At 39.0% G+C, this 24,510-nt stretch overlaps 1 protein-coding gene and 1 long non-coding RNA gene across 16 annotated transcripts in view; both read left to right on the forward strand.

Moving 5' to 3' along the window:
* Positions 1–24,510, forward strand: part of MBNL1 (muscleblind like splicing regulator 1) — a 209,973-nt gene that overhangs the window by 105,125 nt on the left and 80,338 nt on the right. The window lies entirely within an intron of this gene.
* Positions 10,228–16,377, forward strand: LOC121033858 (uncharacterized). The gene is made up of 2 exons (XR_005792151.1): positions 10,228–12,012; positions 15,991–16,377. It is a non-coding gene; the product is annotated as an uncharacterized LOC121033858 (long non-coding RNA).

Here is a 24,510-nt window from a genome sequence, read left to right on the forward strand (position 1 = left end):
CTCTAGAAAGTTTTTACTATTGCTACAAAGCCTAGAGGCAATTACTGAACTAGAAAAGCTGAATATCGTTTCTGACTAATCTGTTAGTCAGCCTAATAATAGGAAATTATTCAGTTCCTATTTCATAGTAGCCCATCTTGAACAATAAAATCATATAGCCCACTCAAAGATATTTCAGGAAAATTGATGTGATGCTTTGAAAAAAAATAGTACTTAAAAAGTGTGCACCGTATGGGGTGCCTGGGTTGCTTAGTCAATTAAGGGTCCGACTTCGGCTTAGGTCATGATTTCATGGCTCGTGGGTTCGAGCCCCGTGTTGGGCTCGGTGCTTACAGCTCAGAGCCTGGAGTGTGCTTCAGATCTGTGTCTCCTTCTCTCTCTGCCCCTCCCTCACTCATGCGCGCGCGCGCACGCGCTCTCTCTCTCTCTCTCAGAAGTAAACATTAAAAATTAAAAAAAGATGTGTGCACCGTAAGTGTTTTGTACTGTGCTGTTTTATCCCTCATTTATCAACAGGAAAGCTAGAGAAGTTTGCTGAAAATGACTTTGAGGTTCATAGTTTGGATGATCAGGGAGGGGGCATTGCCGTTTGCTAACGTTTGACGTGTTCTCTCTCTTTGGAGAAGGAATAAGCAGGGAGCAGATAACGGATTTGGTTGGGTAGTTGAATTTACAAAAAAGCATCTGAAAGCCATTCCCTCAGCACTGTTAGTGCTGTGTTGTAAGATAGTGCTGTGTTATATTCAGAGAGACAATGGACAGAGAAGAAAGGATGCAATGATAAATTCTAGTGCATCTCTCTATAATCAGCAGGCAGAAAAGAGACAAGTCAAAGAAAGTGACAGAGCAAAAGAGAAAAGAAGGAAATAGTTAATGCTGCAGATGCTACAGAGGGGACAAGAAACCAGAAATGATACGCTGACTGGCAGTGAAGAGGACAGCCGTAACCTTTGAGAAAGCAATTTGAGTAGAATTGGAAGGGAGAAGGTAGAGTCCTCAGTGCAAACCAGATTCCAAGAAGATGAGTCACTCGTAAGTTGGAAGACACGCATGAGGACTCAACAAGTTTAGACAACTCTATAAAGAAATTCAGTAACACAAAGAAGAGAAGTTGGTGTCAGGGAATTCAGCAGAGAAGAGAGGGTTGTTATAGAAGACTAGAGGTGTTCTTCCAATGGAACCATGTTTTGTTCCACTAAAGGAAGGTGCAGGAGTCATTGGAGAGGAAAGGAATGAAGGTTCCTTAAAGTAGGGATAATGGAGGGTACCCTATGTCAGAAACGTTGAGAAGGGGTCAGAAAAGTGGGTAGAGATGCTGACTTGAGGAAGATGAGCCAAACACTTCCTTTGGTCACATTGAAGAAGGTCCTCCCCTGTGCCTTCAGTCCATCTTGTTTGCTGTGTGGGTGGCTCACTGCCTTGTGTCTGCACTCTTTTGTATATTGCTTTTTAAATTCATTAGTTTAACTTTACTTCCCCTATAGTCCCACCTTGACTGTATGTTTGGTGAGGGTGGGAACATGTTTTATTCATGTATAAGTAAGCATATACGTTGCTTACTTAATGTGACCCCATTCCATGTGATCCCCTAATGTGTTTCAGTAACCCCACCAACCCATGCTATCAGGAAAGGTCTTGCAGCCTGGCCTTCCATCAAAGTACAAGGCTGAAGGCTATAATTAGCTATCTTTGTGAACCTCAAAAACGGTTTCTTTTTTTTTTTAATTTTTTTTTAACGTTTATTTATTTTTGAGACAGAGAGAGACAGAGCATGAACCGGGGAGGGGCAGAGAGAGAGGGAGACACAGAATCTGAAACAGGCTCCAGGCTCTGAGCTGGCTGCACAGAGCCCGACGCGGGGCTCGAACTCACGGACCGTGAGATCGTGACCTGAGCCGAAGTCGGATGCTTAACCGACCAAGCCACCCAGGTGCCCCTCAAAAACGGTTTCTAAAACAAATTCTTAATTTTAAATGAAGGGGACGGGTTATTATATCAGGCTTTCTTTTTTCCTGGTTGGGAAAGTTACAATGTACCAAAATGTAGCTTACAGCTCAAAAGTGGATACTTTATAAAGGCAGACAACATTTTTAACCATGCTTTATTATAGAAAGTGGAAACGTTTGACAGATAAACAATTTGAAAAGACAAAAATTTGCAAAGCAAATGTTTGCTAAGTGCTGTGGTTTATACAGCTGTTTGTATCAACCAAGTAAGATGAGGTTTATGTCTTTAACTTTGTTCTGATCCACACTCTAGGCACAGATCCCTTAATTATAATAGTCAAATTATGTTTTTGATTCTTTCTTAACAAAAATAATTCTAAGCAGAAGCAAAACAATGAAAGATTGTCTTTGCCTCCCGTTTAAAAAACATAGAGTACATGTTTTTGTTTGCTTATGGTATGTATGTTACTATTTGTTTTAGAGTAACTACTAATCAACTTTCTTTACCTTTTACATAAATAATCAGTGATCCACTTATTTTTTACAGTAGAGCTCCAGAGATACAGAAAGATTATGAACTGGTTTATGATTTACGATTTTCATGGTTTTAGACTCCATATTAGCCTGAAAGTAAAATATTATTTCTATTTAAATTTCCAAATTACGTAAAGCTGTAAAGTTTATAATGTAAGCCACTTGATTGTAATTCCTCCTGAAAATATTTCATTTTATATCTCTTCAAGATAAATGAAGAAGGAAAAAATTGAAGGGTGTGGAAATAGATCTAAGTGAGTAAAATGTAGCGAATGGCAAATTTCATGTATTCATCTTTTCGTGTTTTTATTATTGTCCCAAACTTTGTAACACACTGATTGATCATGACTATCATGCAGTTGCACAGACATCTTACTGTCGTCTAGAAGCACCCAGGAAAGCATGAGAAGGTCCTTCCGTTACATTGGAATTCTAAGTCGAAGCACCGTTTTGCCCTAGCCCACCTCGCTAGGGCCACCTTGAACCACTCACTCTTCAGTTTAGGCTCTTCTCTCCAGCCTCCCTGGAGTTTTTCACACACATCTCAATGGCCTCACGTTCGTGCCTTCCCATCATTCTATCTTCTCATAAAAAACAAACAAACAAACAAACAAAAAACACCAAAAACTCTGCCACCCTTCTTTTCTTAATTAACCACTGCCTGTCCTTTTAGGCTCAATACCAGTTACAGCTCCTGTGGGGAACCTCCTTTGGTCCTTTTGTCCCCCAGGCTGTGGGGTATGTCACCATAGCACCCCACGCTGACTCCTACTATCATTGTTTACTGATTTGAGTCCTCAGGGATGCAGCAGGAACCATGACCCTTGGCTCCGTATCCACAGTGGCTGGCACCATCATGAAAACGCTCTTTAGTGTGGCTTGGATGACTGCATGCACACATATCTGTCCTGTTTTGGATGTTAATCTAGGTTTTATCTTTATTAGGGAGGTGCGTGGACATACAATTCTTGCATTATGTAGTATGTCACTAAATCAACTAGCTTAATTTGCTTTTTTTTATTTAAAAAAATTTTTTTAACGTTTTATTTATTTTTGAGACAGAGAGAGACAGAGCATGAACGGGGGAGGGGCAGAGAGAGAGGGAGACACAGAATCGGAAGCAGGCTCCAGGCTCTGAGCCATCAGCCCAGAGCCCGACGCGGGGCTCGAACTCACGGACCGCGAGATCGTGACCTGAGCTGAAGTCGGGTGCTTAACCGACTGAGCCACCCAGGCGCCCCTCAACTAGCTTAATTTGTAATGAATAGTGTACAAAAATATAAAAATAGTACTTGTAGTACTATTTCAACTTTGAGATTTCAACTTTGAGAAATATATATATATATATAATTATATATATAATTGTTTATTATTAGATATTATTACATATATATAGATAGATATCTATGGGTATATAGATACATATTTTTTAATTTTCAATTTGAGGATATCAGGATAGGCCAGTATTACTAACAGTCCTCTTATCCCTCAATTTTGGCAGCTTTCCAGTAAAGATTTACACCTTGTTCTTGCAAATTCAGTGGTACACTCCTTTATTGAGTGACTCAGGGATTTAAGGTTTCTCCATTTTCTTCCAACATGTGACTTCCGAGGTAGTTTAAGCTATGACAGAGAGAGATGGGGAGGGAGGGGACATTGACTTCCGGTAATTTTTTTCTCAGGAGCTAAACGATTCAGGGTCCCTAGGCTGGAATTAGTTATTATTCTTAGCATCAACTTAATTATTAGGGCCAACTTAATCACAACAGAGGCTAGAAAAGGAAGCTTCCAGGGTATTTACACAGAACAGTGCACAGAAATTGACCAAACCATTGTGTACTTTGCTTTGCATTTTATGTTCTTGTGTTTTTTTTGGGGGGGGGGGCGCGATGAGACAGGTAGATGGGTGAGAGGTAGATGCCTCTAGGTGAATTCAAGTGGAAAATATTAATTCCATAGGTCTTTACTGAGTCCTTGTTATATCTTCTGTGTATTAATTCCTGAAGAAGATTCTATCCAAATACATTCTAATCTTTTTTAGCTTATGGTTCATGTTGAAAATCTGATAGAATTTCCAAAATACAGTGCATATGAGGACTAACCCTGAAATCTGGCAGGCAAATTCAGGGGTTTACAAAATCTCTGCAGCCCACCCATCATAGCCCTGTCAGTATTAAGAGTACCTGGCCTATGCCATATAGATAGGAAGTATTGGAGAAGATGAGACCTCAGCGAGGAATAAATTTTAGCCACCTCTGGGTGAACACTAGGGATCTTTTAAAATTAAATCTTCAGTCCCAGATTTGAGTGAAAGAAGTGATTTGGTTGCTACCTAGATGTAGAGTCATTTGATGAGAGAGATGTAAACAATAGACAAAATTGTTGATGAAAAGCATAATTGAGAGGCAGCTGCTTGAGGGATGCACAATAGCTTTTATTCATAGTATCTTTGCCAGTCTGTACAGTAGGAAGCTTTAATGGTAAGTGAATTAAAGTTTTCATTGTTTAAATTGTTGCAACGCAGAAGAAGTCCTTGCTTTGCTATGAAAGCATATATTTCAGGTATGTATTCAGTTGGAAGATTGTACAGATTAATGAAAAGACTGTAAGATATCTCCGTAAGTCATTTCTGTACTCAAGTTCCCTTTATTCTTTAAAATTATAAAGCATAGCTCTTAGATTGGAGTTTTATATTCTTAATGACTTGACTCTAATTTTACATTTTTTACCATATGAAAAATAAATATCTGCCCAAAGCCCTTCATTGATGGAGTGAAACAGGGCATATTTTATACGTATAAAAGACGTTGTTACTAAGTTGACATGTAATTTAATCATGGTTTTAGAATTATTTCTCTTCAGAATTAATACTCGTTGTTTGTGCCTGTTTTACAGTTGAGGTCGTTGAGATTCAGAGTTTTTAAATGACGATCCCCAAGCCTTTGCTTCTATAGGAATTTTTGCCCGTCATTTCAGCAGTTTTGTCACTAGGATTTAATTATTTCTTCAAATTCTCTGCTGCCACCAGACTTGGGACATGCTAAAAAGCATAACTTCTCTCTTACTTATCATTATTCCCTCCAGACCCTGGCACTTACTGGGGTACTCAGTATATGCTTGTTGAGTGGAGGAGTGAGCAGATAACTAACTGAAAGTATGTACGTCACCAAAACAAAGAATGGCACCCTGGGCCAACTGTTGATAGACCAGACAGCATCAGGGTTGGGGTGAGGACATCAGAGCCCAGCTTTCTTGGTTCACCTACCAGCTCCATCTCCTGCATCAAGGAACTTGACAATGACATTTCCTATTTTATAATGTTCATGTGAGCATTAAATGAGTCCATGCCTGTCCATCTTAATTGTGCTTTACAAATTTAAATTCAAGGCCCCAAAGATTATGTAATTAGCGCATTAATATTTAAAATTTTTGATTAATATAAGAAATCGGAGTGAGTATAATTTGACATTGACTGAATAAGAGGAAGCAAAATACTTTTAAATGTGGCTTATTACTGTGCATTTGATAGTCCTGGAAATTCAGACTAAATTTACATTTTAGCTTTAGCATGAAATATTTAAGAGTGCATTATTCGAGATAGTATGAAGTTTTAAAACATTTAAACTTTATGAGATGATAGAATTAACCTTTTCTTCCAAATTTTATTTTCTTTCATTGTTAAATGAGCATTCAGTCAGAAAAGTAATTTATTAGTGATTATCACGGAGGTTGTGGTCCTGCTAGGTGAGCTGTGTTATTAGATATAGGCCAAAATTTAGACTGTTATACCGAAAATAAGTATTCCCCTGTTGTTCTATTAAAGACTGTGTATTTCAAAACCAATTTAACATGAAAATTACCCCACTAGGGGTGCCTGGGTAGCTCAGTCAGTTAAGCCTCTGAGTCTTGATTTCAGCTCAGGTTGTGATGGCATGGTTTGCGAGATTAAGCCCCGCCTGGGGCTCTGTGCTCACAGCCTGGAGCTTGCTTGGGATTCTCTCTCCCTCCCTCTCTGCCCCTCCTCACCCTCTCTCTCAAAATAAACAAACATTAAAAAAGAAAATTATCCATCAAATGTGACTTCTTTTCCAAGAATTCTTTAATCCCTTTCTGGTCGGGTCCAGTATTCACATACACTTCATTAAAGGCACAGAGGGGAGAAACCTCACAAGGCGTCATGTATTTTTGCCGTGTGTTGGCTTGAGCCATTCCCGAGCATGAGGGAGTCACCATGGAGCTTGTCCCTTTAGCCTAACACTTGTCAAAGCGAATTGATCAACAGCAATGATAGGAGTAGCCATGATGGTTATGCAGCTCACCAAAGCTCAAAGAACAGAGCCTGTCTGGGTCTCATTTGTTTTTCCCCCTCAGTGTACACAGAACTGCTTTGGGGCCTCAATTTCATATCACGTTGTTTCTCATGGGAAGAAGCAAGAATTCCAGAACGGTGTGAAGTGGAAAGGCTCTGCTTCCTTTTGTTATGCACCTTGTAATCTGGTGCGGCAGAACGGCATGGGTTGATCACCATGAGGCAAGCGTCTGTTTTCACGGTTTGATGGAAACTTCTTTCTGATTCATTAAAACGTGTGCTAAGAAAGACAACAGTCTCCGAGAATTATGTTTTATTATGCACAGATACAATTTTTATAGTCTCATACTAAAACAGATATTCCAGCATACTTTTTATATATACATACTCCCTGAAGAATTTATTACTCTGCTCTTCTCTGAGGTCAGTTAGTGCCCTTCTTACTGTTGTGCTACTGCCACATTAAGCTGTTGTGCGTTAAGCCTGTTGCCCCTTTATAAAATATCTTGACTGGTATATCTGCTCCTTAAAAGAAACAGCTGAATCCTAGAATGTGCATCGAGGCAAGAAAATTTTAGTAACCCAAAGGTTTGCCAGACACCTTTAAAAGATGTCCTAGTTTTAGATATTCTACAGATACCTCTCCCCTTTTGTTCTGTAATTTTTAAGGATTAGAAGTTCAACTGATCATGGTATCTGGTCTAGGAGAAGTGGAGCCCTCCAGCAGGGCTACCTGGAAAAATGAAATTATTGTATGGAATAAAATAATGTTACTGTACTTTTCGGAACACTGGATTTATTATAGAAACGATTTTCTTTTTAGTTTTTAAAATTATAAAAATACTTCAGTCGGTTGAGCGTCCGACTTCAGCTCAGGTCACGATCTCACGGTTCGTGAGTTCGAGCCCCGCGTCAGGCTCTGGGCTGATGGCTCAGAGCCTGGAGCCTGCTTCCGATTCTGTGTCTCCCTCTCTCTCTCTGCCCCTCCCCCATTCATGCTCTGTCTCTCTCTGTCTCAAAAATAAACATTAAAAAAATAAAATAAAATAAAATTATAAAAATACAGTTATTTTTTCGTTTATCCCAAAGGAGGGGTGTGTGTGTGTGTGTGTGTGTGTGTTGTGTGTGTGTGTGTGTGTGCATATAAGTGTGTGTTCTTACAGTTCCCCAAATACATTTTAACACAAACTCATACATTTCCCCTTTGATATTACTGTGCTTATTGTCCCAAATAGAAAGTCATGTGGTAGGGAGACAGCCAAGAAAAGAGAAGACCTGGTCTGGCCCCAAATTTACCATGTACTATTGATGTGCTTCTGGCTTTTACTTTCCACGTTTTCTAAGCGGAGATAATACAGTCCTGAGTTACAAAGTATGCCTTGTCTGTCTGTCCAGGCTGCTGGGAGAATGGGATTGTAGAGAGCCCAGGACAGTGCTTTGCCCACAGAGGCTCTCAGGAGTGGTATCTGGGATTAGTTACATCATTTACTATCCTTACAAGTGACACCGGAAGGGGTCAGCAGACCTGGTTATGGTTAAGACCTTTGCTCCTGGGGAGCCATTTCACATCTCAAAGCTGGTTTCCTTACCTCTGAAATAGAGCACAGCATCTGCTTGGATGACTTGAAATGACTGTTGTGAGGGTTATAGAAAATAATAATGTGTTAGGTAAGCGTAAACAGTGGTAGTTTTCACACGCTCTGTCTGGTGCTAAGTTCCCACCCCTGAGAGGGAGTCTCAGAGGAGGAGGGGAGTCACCCTGCTCGCATGTGGGAGGAATGCTTAAAGACGACTTTTGTTTCAGTAATGTGATAATTAGGGTTCTGGGAGGCTGTGTGGTGCTCTATTTGCAGGGGGCGGGGTGTGGAACAGGAGAAAGGATATGTGGAAAACAGTGTCAGAGAAATTGAATCTCAGTGGTGTCTTTCATTTAACCTTCTCATTCCTGCTTCTTTATGTTACTGTTCCCATAGGATCCTGATTATAGGCTGACGTTTGAAAGAGAGTGACATTACTGATCAGGGAAAGCTGAGCTTCATTTAGATAACAAAAAGTGATCAAAGCAATGAGATGCAAAGAGTTAGAAATAAGCTTGGCCCATGGCAGGACATGTAGGGATGGTGGCTGAGGAGCTAAGAGAGCTTCTGTCGGAATTAGAAATATGGAGATGCGGAGGGTCCATGAAAACACCTGAGAAATTAAAAATAAGAAATTGCCCATGTTCAATTAGCATTCTTCTTAAAGAGGTGTGTTTGTATGTGTGTAAAGTAAGGAGGGAGAATTTTGGTAGGCTGGACTTAAAGGATTTGTTAGCTTAGAATATTCACCTTCATCTGCCACATCAGTGAGGATGGCTTCTGGCATCCCACGAAAAGTTAAAATGTGCCTCAAGGAAGAATTATAAAACTCTAAAAAAGATTGTGATTCAAGGAGCTTCAGAGTCCTATACAAGTTTGTATTGTGATGAGGGTTGGATGTTGTACGGAAGTGATGAATCACTGAATTCTACCGAAACTAATATACATTAACTAACTAGAATTTAAATAAAAACCTAAAAAAATCGTATACAAGTTTATTCACTGCTTATAAATATGTCCTTGTCTCTGATTACCAATATGTTTGATTAAAGATACTTGTCATTTATTCACATTTAAACACGTGCTGATGAAGATTGTAAGCATAATGTTGAGAATTGTATGCCTGACGTAAAGTGGGGGGAGAGACAAATGATTGAGGAGAAAAGTAGAGTGGAAAATTACCTTTTGGGATTTAAGTGACTCATTATAATAAAGGATAGAAAAGACCTTAAAAGCTATTTGAAAAAAAAATATGTGTCTCATTCACTTTTAAATATCCATGTTCTGTTAGTTTCCTTCTTAGTAAATAGGTGTCTTTCCTTTGCTCTTAGGGATGAAGAGAATGAACTGAGATATCCAAGTGATGGCATTTTTGTTCTTTCATTTTTCCTTTTATTGACACTGATAGAGCATATTTTACTCTTTTTCCTGACTATGGATTGCCTAAGACTGAACTCGTTTAGCTGTCCTTTCCGTCAGAAGAATTGAGCGATCCACACTGGTTAGTCTCCAAATTATAAAAGGTATCATCTGCTTTAAAAAAAAATTTTTTTTATGTTTATTCATTTTTAAAAAAAAAATTTTTTTTCAACGTTTTTATTTATTTTTGGGACAGAGAGAGACAGAGCATGAACGGGGGAGGGGCAGAGAGAGAGGGAGACACAGAATCGGAAACAGGCTCCAGGCTCTGAGCCATCAGCCCAGAGCCCGACACGGGGCTCGAACTCACGGACCGCGAGATCGTGACCTGGCTGAAGTCGGACGCTTAACCGACTGCGCCACCCAGGCGCCCCAGTTTATTCATTTTTGAAAGACAGAGAGACAGAGCACAAGCAGGGTTGGGCAGAGAGGGAGACACAGAATCTGAAGCAGGCTCCGGGCTCTGAGCTGTCAACACATAGCCCAACGCGGGGCTCGAACTCACGAACTGTGAGATCATGACCTGAGCTGAAGTCGGACGCTCACCCGAGCGAGCCACTCTGGCGTCCCGGTATCATCTGGCTTTTTAAACGAACACATACATATGGTATAGAAAGAGATCAGTCGCTCAAAAGAGGGAAAACACTTTGAATCTCAAAAATTAACAATTGGTACTTACGAACAAAGCTGGGTTATTCTCCTGGAGATCACAGTCTTCTATCCCAAGAATAACACAGTTTAAATTTGTCTACCCGTTTTGTCATTTGGCTTCAACTACATGTATCGGTGAGAAATGGTTTTTGCTTCCTTCTTGGTTGACATTAGCAGGACCTATATTTTTTGATCTAGACACTTGAGCAGGACAAATGACAATGCAAACTTCAAATCATCTGATTTACAAGAGGGACCCAAACTGATTGGCTTACTAACAGGTTGCTGAGTGTTTTTAGTTAACTATCATTTATCATGTAGTTGGTCTTTAACTGTCTACATGGGATGGATCTAGTGGTATGCTGGTAACTTTGACAAGCTGCTCTTGGAGGAGAAAGAAAGAACCATCTTGGTCTGTCATGTTTGCTGATTTTTGTAGTATCATGACTAATTTCAAGCTATCAATATGAGGTCACTGAAAGTGGGGTTGAGAGGAGATTCCCATGATCAGCTCATGCCCTAGCTCTAGCCCTCCCTGAAGGGGTCAGCATTTCCAAATCCCTAAATTTCCATTCTAGGGTTTGAGAGAGGCATGGAGTACAAGATGAACAATGCTTCTAGAGACCTCTACCAGATGGCGAATATGAGTGCTCTCTGTGAGCAGAGCTCTGTGCTCCAGGTCCCTTCTGAGATCCAAAGAGCAAATTCTTTAGTGATTCATGGCAAATTAAAAAAGCCAGAAGAAGGTTCAGACATTAAGTAAAATACCCTTGTTGTACAGTACCTACCTTTGCATCACTTGCAGTCAGACTGGACTCATGTTGTAAAACTCAAGACAGAGTAGTACCCACAGCATATTCCCAAGAGAGAGTTAGAAAATTATAATCTTATTGCCTCTTGAAAACGTTGGCCTTTTCCCTCTTTGTTCAACTTCTCCCAGGATACCTGCTTGTCAAGTTTTCAGTAGCTTCTTTTGGCTTTGTCATGGCAACCAAGTATCTTGGCCCAGGGCCCTAATGATTTCCAAATGTTTAATTATCTCTAGTTTCTGATATGCTTCTCCTGTCATTTTTTAAAGTATCTTCACCCTGACACTTCTCGAATAGATCCTTGGTTTGTGCTTATAGTCAGATTAGTATTCTACTACTTCTCCCCTCCTCCAATTGATTTTTCATATTTGTTTGAAGCAAAGACAGCCCCCATATTATACTGTCACATAATAAAACTCTAAGCCCCACGCCCATATCCCAAACCCTGTTGGTTAAGGTTAGGGGTACCTAAAAATTGTACATCCATTCAGTAATCATCTGTAGTAATATTAACTCACAGTCAGTTTTTTTAATTGATAGAGCACAATGATGAAACACTTCTTCCCTGCTTTTGCCATTTAAATCATTCACTCATCCCTGAATCTCCTTCCCTTCTCCTTTTCCTTACCCCTCTCCTTCAAGATTTATCTCAGGAATCACCCTTGCTATGACATCTTCCCAAATTGGCCTCCTCTGCTCCCAGACCTGAGTAGGGATTCCTCTCATTCTTCTTCTCGGGGATCCCATACCACTCTGTTGACCCTTCTGTAAGTACCTCTGCATTTATTACAACTGATATGGTATATTCCTCCCCAAATTTTATTCTGAAAACTTTCAAACACAGCAAAATTGCAACACTGGTATTATAAATATGCATATACCATTCAAGTGGATTTGCCAAGTATATTTATGTGTTAATGTACATTTTTTTTTTCCTGAATCCAGGGGGAAATAAGTTGCATGTATCCGCTCCTTTGGCTAGGCAGCCCTGACTGAGATGCTTCTGTCCTTGGATTAATTATACTCAATAGCTTTTTAAGGATTTATTTCTTGATTTGTTCATTCCTCACATATTTATTAAATAGCCACTATGTAACAGACACTGAGGCTGAACCTTGAAGGCTTCGGGGAGTAGATGGCTTGACTATAGAATATGTATGTAATTGAGGATGGTTAGATCATAAGGAGAGGATAAAATGTTACCACTGTAAAGGGAGAAAATAACCCATATACCCAGACCTATGAAAGTACCATCATTCGTTGATTTATGGTTCGGTCATTCAGTCACCATTGTTTAGAATCTGTTCGATACCAGGTACTTCCAGGGGCTCTGAGACTTCACAGTTGAAGCTTCTTAGCTTTAAAGATTCAGTCTCACATACGAGACACAGAAGGTCATCAGAGCACGTTTTGGAATATGTTCGTTGATGGAGGTCCCCAGGATACTATGGAAACAGAGGAGAAAGAAGGCAGGGCAGGCCTCCTGAGTAGTTCCAGTGATATTTGGATAGCAAGCCCAAGGATGACGGCATAAACCAGGCAGACAAAAAGAGATTAAAGCACATTTGAGATGAAGCGTTAGTACCTTTCAAGTTAAGCGTTGCCAAAGTATGGAGTGGCCGAGGAACTGCTAGCAGTTTCGTGTGACTGGAATGGCATTTGTTAGGGGGCAGTTATGAAAAAAAGGGAAGGCACAGGGCTGGAAGCTAAGGCCCACATTATGAGGGACTTTGTGAGTTCAACTGAAGAGTTGAATGTTTACCTAAAAGCTATGGGAAACCATTGAATTGTCCAGGTGGGGTAGTGATAGCTACCAGATTTGTGTTTTAGTAAGCCCGGCCTGAAGACAATAGGGAAATGGATAAATATTTGTATTTTTAACTTGGGGAAGCCAAATATTGCTGTAACAGAAGAATTAACTCAAAGAATAAAAGTGATCTAATGGCAGGGTTGGCTAATTATTATGCATTTGATACATTAACCAAATTACTGATACCTCCACCAATGCCTCTTACCCAAGAACCGACTTTATTTTCGTTCAGACATTTTCTCCTAAGATAACTGACAAGTAAAATGTTAAAATGTAGCTCACAATAAGGAGTTAGTAGTCTCTGCAGCTAATACTGCTCCCAAGAAGAAGTGAGAGAGAGACAGAGAAGCAGGAGAAAGAGAGGAGGGGTTGCTCTAATTAGACACCTGGCTTTGCAGTGTACTGGATGTGATTTAAAGCATTTTATTTCTTGCTGCAAAACTCTTTCTGTTGAGTAAATGAGTAGGAATTAATCAATGAAAACATGACAGTGGTTTTGGAGATTTTATCATTGATGTAATGTTTTTGTTTATTGGGCCAATTAAGCCTGATTGACTTGCAGATTGCAACAGCTCTAACAAAGCACCCACTGCCCACATTTCAATTCTCTGTTCCCAGTGCAGTGAGATCCACTGGCAGGGTTGTGTCAGAGATGGCAATGAGAGGGGTCACTGATGCAGATGTGTAAAGTCTGTGATGTGGATTCAAAAAACTTTCTTAGCCATATTACTTTAAAATATCACCTTGTGGGGCGCCTGGGTGGCGCAGTCGGTTAAGCGTCCGACTTCAGCCAGGTCACGATCTCGCGGTCCGTGAGTTCGAGCCCCGCGTCGGGCTCTGGGCTGATGGCTCAGAGCCTGGAGCCTGTTTCCGATTCTGTGCCTCCCTCTCTCTCTGCCCCTCCCCCGTTCATGCTCTGTCTCTCTCTGTCCCAAAAATAAATAAACGTTGAAAAAAAAATTAAAAAAAAAATAAATAAAATAAAATATCACCTTGTGTTTGTCTTCCACTCCTACAGATAGCATAGTTCTGACTTTAAGGTTAATGCCACAAAAGCATATGTCAGTTTCTGAAGGACATGCTATTAAATTGACTTTGATGTGGACTAGGGTTGCTCAGCCTCAGCACTATTGACATTTTGGACCTCATAGTTATTTGTTGTTGGGGGCTGTCCTGTATAGTATAGGACGCTCAGCAGCATCCCTGACCTCTACCCACTAGATGCCAGGAGCACTTTTTTTCTCAGCCTTTAGTTCTTACAACCAAACTTGTCTCCAGATGTTGTCAAATGTCCCCTGGTGAGCAAAATTATCCCTTCCTCAGAACTATGGGTTAGACTTTTACGGGCTAAAATAAAACAAAAATAGTAGTTCAGTTAACCTTTCCATGAGCTAATTGCATGTATTCATTCCTCAAAAACAAATCTATGTATTTATATAGATACAGAAAAGATCTAGATAATGTTTTTGGTACTTTGCTGAATGCTCGGATTTACAAACTATTTTACAGAAGGAACAGGTATGAAATACCTGTGGAATTGTCTAAATATTTGTGAAGTTTCCATATTTTTGGTGGAAAGGAAACTGCATCACCGAAATATATATCGGATAAAGTAGGTAAATTTCCATGAAAAATTCCGATTTTTGCATATTAATAGCAGAATTAGGACTAACTTTGTAAGAACATGATAAAAGATAGTCCTTTTCAGCCATGTTTCTAATAGTGGAACTATGCATTTGATTTAGAATTTCATTTGCATCTAAAAATTTAATGTCTGTTTTACTTCTGAGATGTTATTACTAGCATCTGAAGATAGCATTGAGAGCTACAGATTTAAATAGTAACTGTAACTTATACATACCTTACACACCAAAGAACCCAATCTTTACTCAAAAATGTTAACTCAATTGTTAATTTTATAGATTGAGGCACAAGATACCAGGATAAAGGGTGTTGCAGTAAGGATTTAGTTGGGATATAATAGTCTCATTAAGTTAAATAGAAGTGTTAGAACTCTTCCAGCTAAAGTCATAGATCAATAAGTTTCAAAGAGGAGTAGGATAACAGTGGTAGTTAAAGGAATAAGCCCAATGAAATTAATTTCTTTCTTAGCCCAGTATTAAACTAGCATTTTTTTTTTCAATAAGCTTTTACCAAACATTGACTATATGTCAGACATTGTGGTGACTGGCCATGTGCTTACACTTACGTGATTTTATTCATTCTGTAAACAGCCCACTGAGGCAGGTATTGATAGTTCAGCTTTCCAGAACACTAGACGTTACATGCTTAAGTACATGTCATGTAACTGGTTAATTTCAGCACCAGAGATTGGGCCTAAATGTTACCATCCTTTCTTCACTGTATCTATTCACCAAGCACCTACAAGGTAGCGGGTAGTTTGCAATGCAGAACACATACGTCAAGTCTTGCCCTTTTGTGGATAATAGTCCTCAGCAGATCTCTCTCACACTTCATTCTTTTTCATGCTTTTTTTCTCCCATAATTGAGAATGAGATCCATCATTCATGCAGCTGATAGCCCCAGGGAACATAACCTGTGTTGATACAGTAGCCATGTTCCATCAAAATCTTTCTGTAGAGAGAATATCTGTCAGGTGAATTTTTTGCTCCCACAGTACATTATAAATTCAGGATGCCCCTATTCTTCACACAGAACTTCTGGAATAGAGTTGCTTCTTTCTCTGATTTGATCAAAGTTATGTAATTGATAGAGACAATAATACCATCTTTGTTTAGTAGTGCCTGCATCTTTTATATTTAAAATTCCTTAAGACAAGAGACATCTGTGTACAATGTAACTATAGTGTGACTTACAATAACTTTGTGTTTTTGTTATCTCAGCAAGAGATCACTTGCCAGGGGACAATGCGTTCTTTGTGATTTCTAGTAAAACACTGTTTTTACATGTCCAGCATATGTACAGCATGGTGGAGGTCAGGAAGGATAAATTCATTACATGCCAGCCATCCTTCCAGAAATCCACCTCACGTCAGTTGATGTGGAAGCTGAAACCCGTCTGACATCCCAGATGATGTAGTAATCAGATAAGTCCCCTGAACTGTAAAACGGAAGCTTTAACTGCACTACATATTTATGGCCTAAATTGACCACTTAGCGACCAGATTTAATTTGAAAGTAAAAATCTAAATATCTTAAACATTTTATTTGGAACATATTTATAACTTCAGACTCTTTTCCAAACCCAATCCTGCCAACATGATTTAGCTTCTCATAAAATATTTTAAAGTATTCAGGTTTTGACGGAAACCTCCAACCTGGAAAAAAAAAAAAAAAAAAAAGAAGTCAGGCCTCGTGAGAGATTGCAGACGAGTAGACAGATCTGTTTTTACAAAGGTGCAAATGAATCCAATTTGTTATTTTTTTGACTTGTCCTGCCTTTGACTAGGCATAACCACTTTTGAGGTTTAAAGAAAGGTCCAGGACAGGCCATGTTAGGACCTTGGTTAAGAATGTACTAGAAGCTCCACGGGAATGGACTGCTTTGCCTGAATGCTGCAGTGTCTTCTGTCACACTGAGGTTAGCCTTTTATAACTGGTGATTCTTTTGGGAAGTTCTTCAGAGGATAGCAGTCACTTACCGTATGCACTGCCACACACAGGATGGTGGCAGGCGGCTTAGGTAGCCAGCACTTAAGTATGTTAGAAATTTGAAATACCTGGGTATTTCAGTGATCTTAAAACCTACCAAATATGTATTGAAATAAATTTTCCAAAGACTAATCCCAAAAGTGTGTTGTTTAGCAGGGTGTACATTTTGAAATCGAAATGTATATGTGGCCTAAATAATTTTCTGTTACTTTTTATAGTTCTGAAGTCTCTTTTGTTACTTGATTAGCTAAGCGAAAGTAGCACATGACTTAACTCTTCAGGTCCCAGCAAACAAAGAGATAAAATGGTTGAATGTTCGCGGTTCCCACCTTGCTTCACTACGAGCCAAGATAGCTCGCACATTAATATTGTCATCTTTTGTTCTCTGTGTGAAGTCGTAAAGCCTTTTTCAAATTTTGAGATCTCAAATTGGATGGATGTAACTGAACCTTTCAGCTCAGTTTATCTTCCCTAATATGGAGATTGCCAAAAAGACGTATTAGAGTTTATGTTGGTGATGTTAGGTAGTTAATTTTTTTCTTTTAAATACAGCTTCTGAAAATAAAATTTAAGCTTTTGCTTAATTTTACTTTGTCTTAATAGCAGTTTCTTAACAATTGATATAGCCTTGAGTTTGGTGTAACAGGGCAACAGGACTAAATTATTTTAATTATGCAATTCTGTTAAACACCTTTTACAAGGCTGAAAGTCTATGTGTTTTATTTTCCCCCCTGAAAGTTCCAAGATAGTTTCAAGGGACTTTCTCTCTTCAGAGATATTCTGTCAGCTTAAGAGATACCTCTCATATATACACATACACATATAAATCTTTGTGTATGTGTGTGTATATATATATATATATAGTAGTGGGTAGGGAGAGGGAAGATAAATTTTTAGACTCGGAGATATAAAGGAATCTTTCAAAAGCTCAAACAAGGCAGCCTGTGTCAAGACCGACATGTAGAGGAATGCTAAGTTTGCTATAACCTAGGAGGACGGCAAGAATGACCTTCCATGAGTCTTCATTCTTGATCTACAAAATTAGGTGGTTGGCCAAACACTGTTTCTAAATTCTCTTCCATCTCGGGCGCCTGGGTGGCTCAGAAGGTTAAGCGTTGGTTCTTGGTTTCAGCTCAGGTCATGATCTCACAGTTTGTGAGTTCAAGCCCAGCATCGGGTTCTGCACTGACAGTTGTAGAGCCTGCTTGGGATTCTCCCTCTCTCTCTGCCCTCCCCTGCTCATGCTTGCTCTCTCTCTCTCTCTCTCTCTCTCTCTCTCAAAATAAATAAATACAAACTTTTAAAACACTTTAAAAAACAAATAAATTCTCTTTCAACTCTTAAGATTCCATAATTTATTAACTGCCAAATTAAAATTGGGGAGGGTGGGGGGAAGAAACCAGTAGTCTCAAGTGATCACAGTGGAGCTAAAAGGCTGTTAACTGGGTCTGTAATCCTAGCCAGAGGGTTTGTTGTTGTTTGAATATTGAGTAACAACTTTCCAAACTTGAATTTCATTACCATCAGAAGTGTCTTATTCTGGTCTGAAAGACCAATATATCTCTGATTTCAAGATGTAATTTTCAGGGAAAGTACAAATCTTTATCACATGTAATTTTTACCAGTTGATTTTTATAGCACTTAATTTTATTCCATTTCAATCCATTTTTCTTTTTATTTTGCTGTGTGAGTCATCTCGCTGAACTTTACAGAGTATAATGTAATATCCTCACCACCTAATAAGCTGGCAGATACATTTCCATTTGAATGTAGATGCTATGGAAAATGTAACTGAATTAGGCTATAATGCCTCACTTACTTTTAAGTGGTCCATGTTGGAAGATTAATGAAAGAATTGTAACAGTTTATTGTTATATTTTAGACATGCGGCAGTCTGATGCTTTGGGAGGGTAGACTATGACAAGTTGCAGGGCTGAAATTTAAATATGTAGGCATAATGAAAAGACAAACATTGGAGCCAACTAGGAAAGTGAGCAAGCAATTGAATGTCATTGTCATTCTTTGTTGTTTTACTATTCATTATGAAAATGAGGGACATCAAAATAATTGCTTACTAATGTCAGTTTAGATCGTGAATTAACACAAATCTTCTTAAGGTACCATCTCATTTGCCCTTAATTAACAGTCAAGAAATACTTCGCAGAATATTAGACATTAAGAGTTGGATGTAGCAAAGATAGCCTGAGTAATAGTGTCCCTAATTTTATAATGAAATTGAGAATGTATTATGTATTTATTTAAATTAATTAAAGCCTTTATTCTCAGGGAAAAAACATTAGACATAATTTATATTTGACTCTCAATTGGTTTGGTTAATTTAGGGAAAGTAGTGACTTAATGCGAAACTCCACGTTTATAGGTTTCTAAGTTTTTTAAACGAGGATTTTCAAACGAGTGGAGAGAATGCCATAATGTACCACGATCCAGTGTTGACAGTTTTTGGTATTTGTTAATCTAGTTGCTTCTATCATCCCAATTTTTGGGGTGTGGGGCACTGTAGGGTCAAGTATTTTAAAGCAAATCCTAAATGGCATATCTCATGTAAATTCTTTAATATGTCTCTTCTACATATAAAGAATTTTTTTTTTAAATAAGGATCTCCTTTATCTTTTCGTCTTTAGAAACATTTAAGTTGAAAGTAACTATGAATTAGGAGAAAAGAGTAGCCCGACTACAGAAGGAGCACTTATAAAAGTCACCTCTTATTATAAACCATGTTCTTTCCTTTATTGTTTGAAAATTCTCCGATTTTTAAAAGCCCAACCGAAGACATGGTTAGTTTTGTTGTTAGCTTTTTTTTGTTTGTTTGTTTTTGTTTTTGCAAGCAGAGGGGGTTGAATATCCCTCTTCATTTTTTGCATAGCGGGCACGTGCAATGACCCGATGAAATGAGATGCTCCGGGCATCTTCGCTGGGAAAACATCTGTACTGCTTTCTGTAATCGGTGTCAGCCACCAGTGTCTCCCAGCAGCACTGCCAGTGGTCACTTCCCAGCTCTATTATAAATCATTAAGTAGCCCCACTACAGTGGCTTAAACCCATAGAGCTGACAGATCGGCCCTGGCATTCCCCTGACACACCGTGACCATTCAAGCAAGGGTGTCAACTGGGCGTCGAAGGAAGCCAACTGAAAATGGGCAGGATGTGATTGCCAGGAAAGTGAAATTGATGTATTACTTGTGGAATAATCTAAATAAAATTTGCCAAGCAAGAATGAAGTGTTCAGTGTATATCTGAACATGGAAAGATAATTGAAAAAACAGAGGAGGACTTTAGGGGTGCTGGAATTGTTAACAAGGCAGATTGCCACCCCGTCGTCTCCTGCCTCCAGCCCACAGATCCTCTGCACTCTCATAGGTCAGGAAAGGACTTGTCATTATTTTCCCATGGACAAGGAAAAACTGGCTTCATCGTGTGTTGCTTCTTGAAATATGTCTGTTATTCTTATATCTTATATGGCAAAGAAGATATCTTTGAAACATGTACATTACAAGGAGTTAAGACTATTAGCTCCTTTTGAGAATAGTTATATATTGCAGTGAATAAAGATGGGTTTGCCCAAGAGGACTTTTTTTTTTTTTTCCTCCTGCAAATAAAGCCTCGGTGCTAAAAGGCTCCTCTTGGCAAACGGTTTATAGCTCTTTTCACAATGAAGTGTAGAGAATTGAAGATTAATTCCATTGAAATCATAAATGCATTGCAGTCTGTAGATTATCAGTTAGTCAAGATAAACACCACTGATTACTGTTGAATTATGCATACAAATATTTACAATATTTTGGGTAATGAATTCATAAAAATAAATAATAATTATAATAATAGAGACCTTGTACTTAAGTTCCCATATATTTCTCAAATCCTTAGAGGAATTTCCAACTAGTTAATGCTATTATATAATTTAACAAGGGTTAAGAAGTATTTTGCAATGCAATGGTAGCCACATTTACTTCGCTTTAGACTAAAAATCCAAGTTTAGATATTAACCCTTTGTTTCCTGGAGAAATTTCTCTATATTTTTATATTCTTGCTATAGGACACATCAATATATTCATAAATTAATAGTAAAAAATTTTTAAGTTTATTGTTTTTGAGAGAGAGAGAGAGAGAGAGAGAGGGAGGGAGGGAGGGAGGGGCAGAGAGAGAGGGAGACACAGAATTCCAAGCAGGCTCCAGGCTCTGAGCTGTCAGCACAGAGCCCAATGCGAGGCTCGAACTCACAACCGCGAGATCATGACCTGAGCTGAAGTCAGACACTTTACCGACTGAACCATCCAGGAGGCCCCATAAATTAATAGTTTTAAGTATAATTTGGAATTACAGTTTACAAAAGAAGGGTTTTTTTTTTTAATTTTTTTCAGCAACACTGTTTAAATTCATGACTGAAAATGTAAAAGTAAAAATGTAGGCCCTTTTTTAAGACTGTATACAGATATTTGACTCAAATGTTCTCACATATTGTCTTGAAAGGATATTGTCTTGAAAGGATATAAACTGAACTGTACCTAAATTGTTTATATCAACTGTTTCAATCTTTTGTTTAATACCCCGATACAGCTCTGTCTTCCTAGTTGGGATCTCTTAAATTAGAGATTCTTTGAGAGTGCATTGTTATTTGTGGTTTATACCTGAAATATGAAGCTGTTTTAGAAGCAGAAAGAAATGTTTATGGCGGATATGACTTGCTGACTAATAGTTGTTGGAAACTTTCCATTTGTCAAATTGTTATGCAGATGATCGTATATTAGATCTAGCTGAGAGGAGTGTCAAAGCCCAAGGAATCTAAAGTAACATTTTGCTGGGAAACGGTGTGTTTTTATGAACAAGAGCTTGTTGTGAAAAAGGCAGAAGCATTACACCTTTTGTCCCAGCTCCATCTCTTAGCAGAGGATCTGAGGGGTACGGTCTGAGGGGTACAGTCTGAGGGGTGTAGTGTGAGGGGTGCGGTCTGAGGGGTACAGTCTGAGGGGTGCAGTGTGAGGGCTGTGGTCTGAGGGGTACGGTCTGAGGAATATGATCTGAGGGGTACGGTCTGAGGGGTGCAGTGTGAGGGGTACGATCTAAGAGGTACGGTCTGAGGGGTATGGTCTGAGGGGTACAGTCTGAGGGGTGCAGTGTGAGAGGTGTGGTCCGAGGGGTATGGTCTGAGGGGAGCAGTCTGAGGGGTATGGTCTTAGGAGTACAATCTGAGGGATACAGTCTGAGGGGTGCAGTGTGAGGGGTGTGGTCTGAGGGGTACGATCTGGGGATATGGCACTCTCTGCCTCCCAGGGAAACTGCTGCTCTGCCTCAGGGTCTGCGTTCAGTTCCCCATCTTCTCCCGGTTGTGTTTCTCTCTTCCTCACTACCTCTTTTTTTCCTGGTCTTCCCTTTTCCTCTCTTTGCCTAGACTCAGCATGTGATACGGAGTAGAGGTTGTGGTTGGTGTTTCACATGCTGACTTCCCGTTGCTTTAATACAAACCCCCAAAATCATGGTAGTGAGGAAAACAGCGCTCACAGTGAGGCTGTTCCAAGTAGTTGGAAGATATTCATTGTAAGAAGCCATTAATAATGGTGATAGTCATTCCTGTCTTCAGAAGTGTCTTCCTTTTTGATAAGATGACATTTACTATTTTTAATAGAATTATGCTGGTATGAGGCTCTGTTAGATTGGCCGAGTCTTTGTTTGTATGTGGGTTCTTTCAGTCTGGTTGGTTTGTTGTACCTACTCGCGGTTCCTCTGCTAGACCATCACCTGTGCATAGTATAGAAGAGACACTGTAGCTTGGGATGGTAGAGGGGTTATCGAGCCCAAGTTGAGAAGTTCAAACCCTGACTCCTCCCCTTGTCAGCCGTATGACTGTGTTTCCGTTTCATCAGCCTGTCTTTGAGGGTGATAACAGTACCTACCAAATAGGATTGTAAAGGCTTAAATGAGTGAACATGTATGCAGCCCATAAAACAGTGCTCAGCGCACATTATATAACCATAAATGTTAGTTGTCATGCGCCCAAAGACAAATGATTGATAGAATTAAAACCTACGCTTAGGACGCACGGGTGGCCCAGTTAGTTAAGTGTCCAACTCTTGATTTTGGCTCAAGTCCTGATCTTCCGGTGTGTAGGTTTGAACGCTGCATTGGGCTCTGGGCTGAGCAGAGCAAAGCCTGCTTGGGATTCTCTCTCTCCCTCTCCTTGCCCCTCCTACCCACTCCCCTCAATAAATAAACTTTAAAAACAAACAAAAAACCTATGGTGCTGTGACACCCCAGATATTTGGATTTCACATTCATGATTCAGAATCTTTGGCAGTTACTTGTTTAGAAATCTTTAACATTGAGTAAACTATCTTCTATAGTACCCTACATTTCTTTTATAATGAAAATTGTCACAAATTTTAAGAGAACTATACATTAGTTAATTTATTGTTCAATAAAATGCACAGTTGTTAAGTGCAGGGGCACAAGAACAGAGTGTTAAGAATATTTCATCTGTTCTTGCTTTTTAAATGAGCTGGTAGTGGACATGTTCCTATATTTATTTACTATCATAAATGAAATTATATTATGTATTATAAATAATGTCTTATAGTATATTATGTATTATAAAATATTTTATTGTACCTTAGTTGAGCTAAGCTCATATTTTATTACTATGACATAGACATAAGATATATACTAGGTACAAAATAATGTAAACATGTTTTCAATGCTGTAGCGTCTCTGAATTTGTTTAAATGTATTCCCACCTGATATTTAGATAATAACGAGAGTTTTTTTGGAAAAGCGTTGTTAAATGTGCTTATGAAAGATTTCCTCTTTAAGGATGTTCAAAGCTTTTTATAATTCTGATAATACCAAGAAATCAGACCCTATACTATGTTACATCATTATTAGGAGTTTTAAAACTCCTTGTAGTAGAATGACTACTGTATCAACTATATTTTGGTTTATCATGTGATTATTCGTCATGTGTAACCTATACCGAACATCTTAATGTGGGTTGAAAACAATGATAGTTAAATGTAAAGACCTGTGTAAGTGGGTACTGCCGACATTTCTGATAATTAACTTTGAGGGTTACTTTTTGATCGAAGACACTAGGAAATGTGCAGAATATACACTGAAGCAGGAGTTCCTATACATGTAGGATATGGTCATTTCTGAAATATTTTATCAAAATGTGTCATCTCGGCCAACTAGCGATCATTAATAACGAGTAATTACATCATTTTCCCTTCCCAAACCAACCACCTGTGGATGCATCGTGGCTTTTCTTAGAAACTTAAGTATTTAGGGGCGCCTGGGTGGCGCAGTCGGTTAAGCGACCGACTTCAGCCAGGTCACGATCTCGCGGTCCGTGAGTTCGAGCCCCGCGTCAGGCTCTGGGCTGATGGCTCGGAGCCTGGAGCCAGTTTCCGATTCTGTGTCTCCCTCTCTCTCTGCCCCTCCGCCGTTCATGCTCTGTCTCTCTCTGTCCCCAAAAAAATAAATAAACGTTGAAAAAAAAATTAAAAAAAAAAAAAAGAAACTTAAGTATTTAATCATTTCAGCTTTTCCTTCAAACTATTGTTTTGATTGTACTTTATATTTTTTGGCAAGATGCCTTTTCCTTTCCTGGGCCCATTCCAAATTGCTCAGAGTTGTCTTCATTAAATTTACCGGAACACAGATTTTTCTAAATGACATTTTAATAATTGCTGCAAATAAGTGACCGAGAACCAGGAGGTTGTAATAACGTTGTTAGGGTTTTTGTTTCTTTCTTTATTTTTGTTTTTTTGATTGTTTTGAGTGTTTAAAATTTGTTTTATTTTGGCTTTTTGTTG

The sequence above is a fragment of the Herpailurus yagouaroundi genome, unplaced genomic scaffold, assembly GCF_014898765.1.
Source record: "Herpailurus yagouaroundi ecotype Mexico unplaced genomic scaffold, PumYag 159, whole genome shotgun sequence".
In the NCBI taxonomy this organism is placed as follows: domain Eukaryota; kingdom Metazoa; phylum Chordata; class Mammalia; order Carnivora; family Felidae; genus Herpailurus; species Herpailurus yagouaroundi.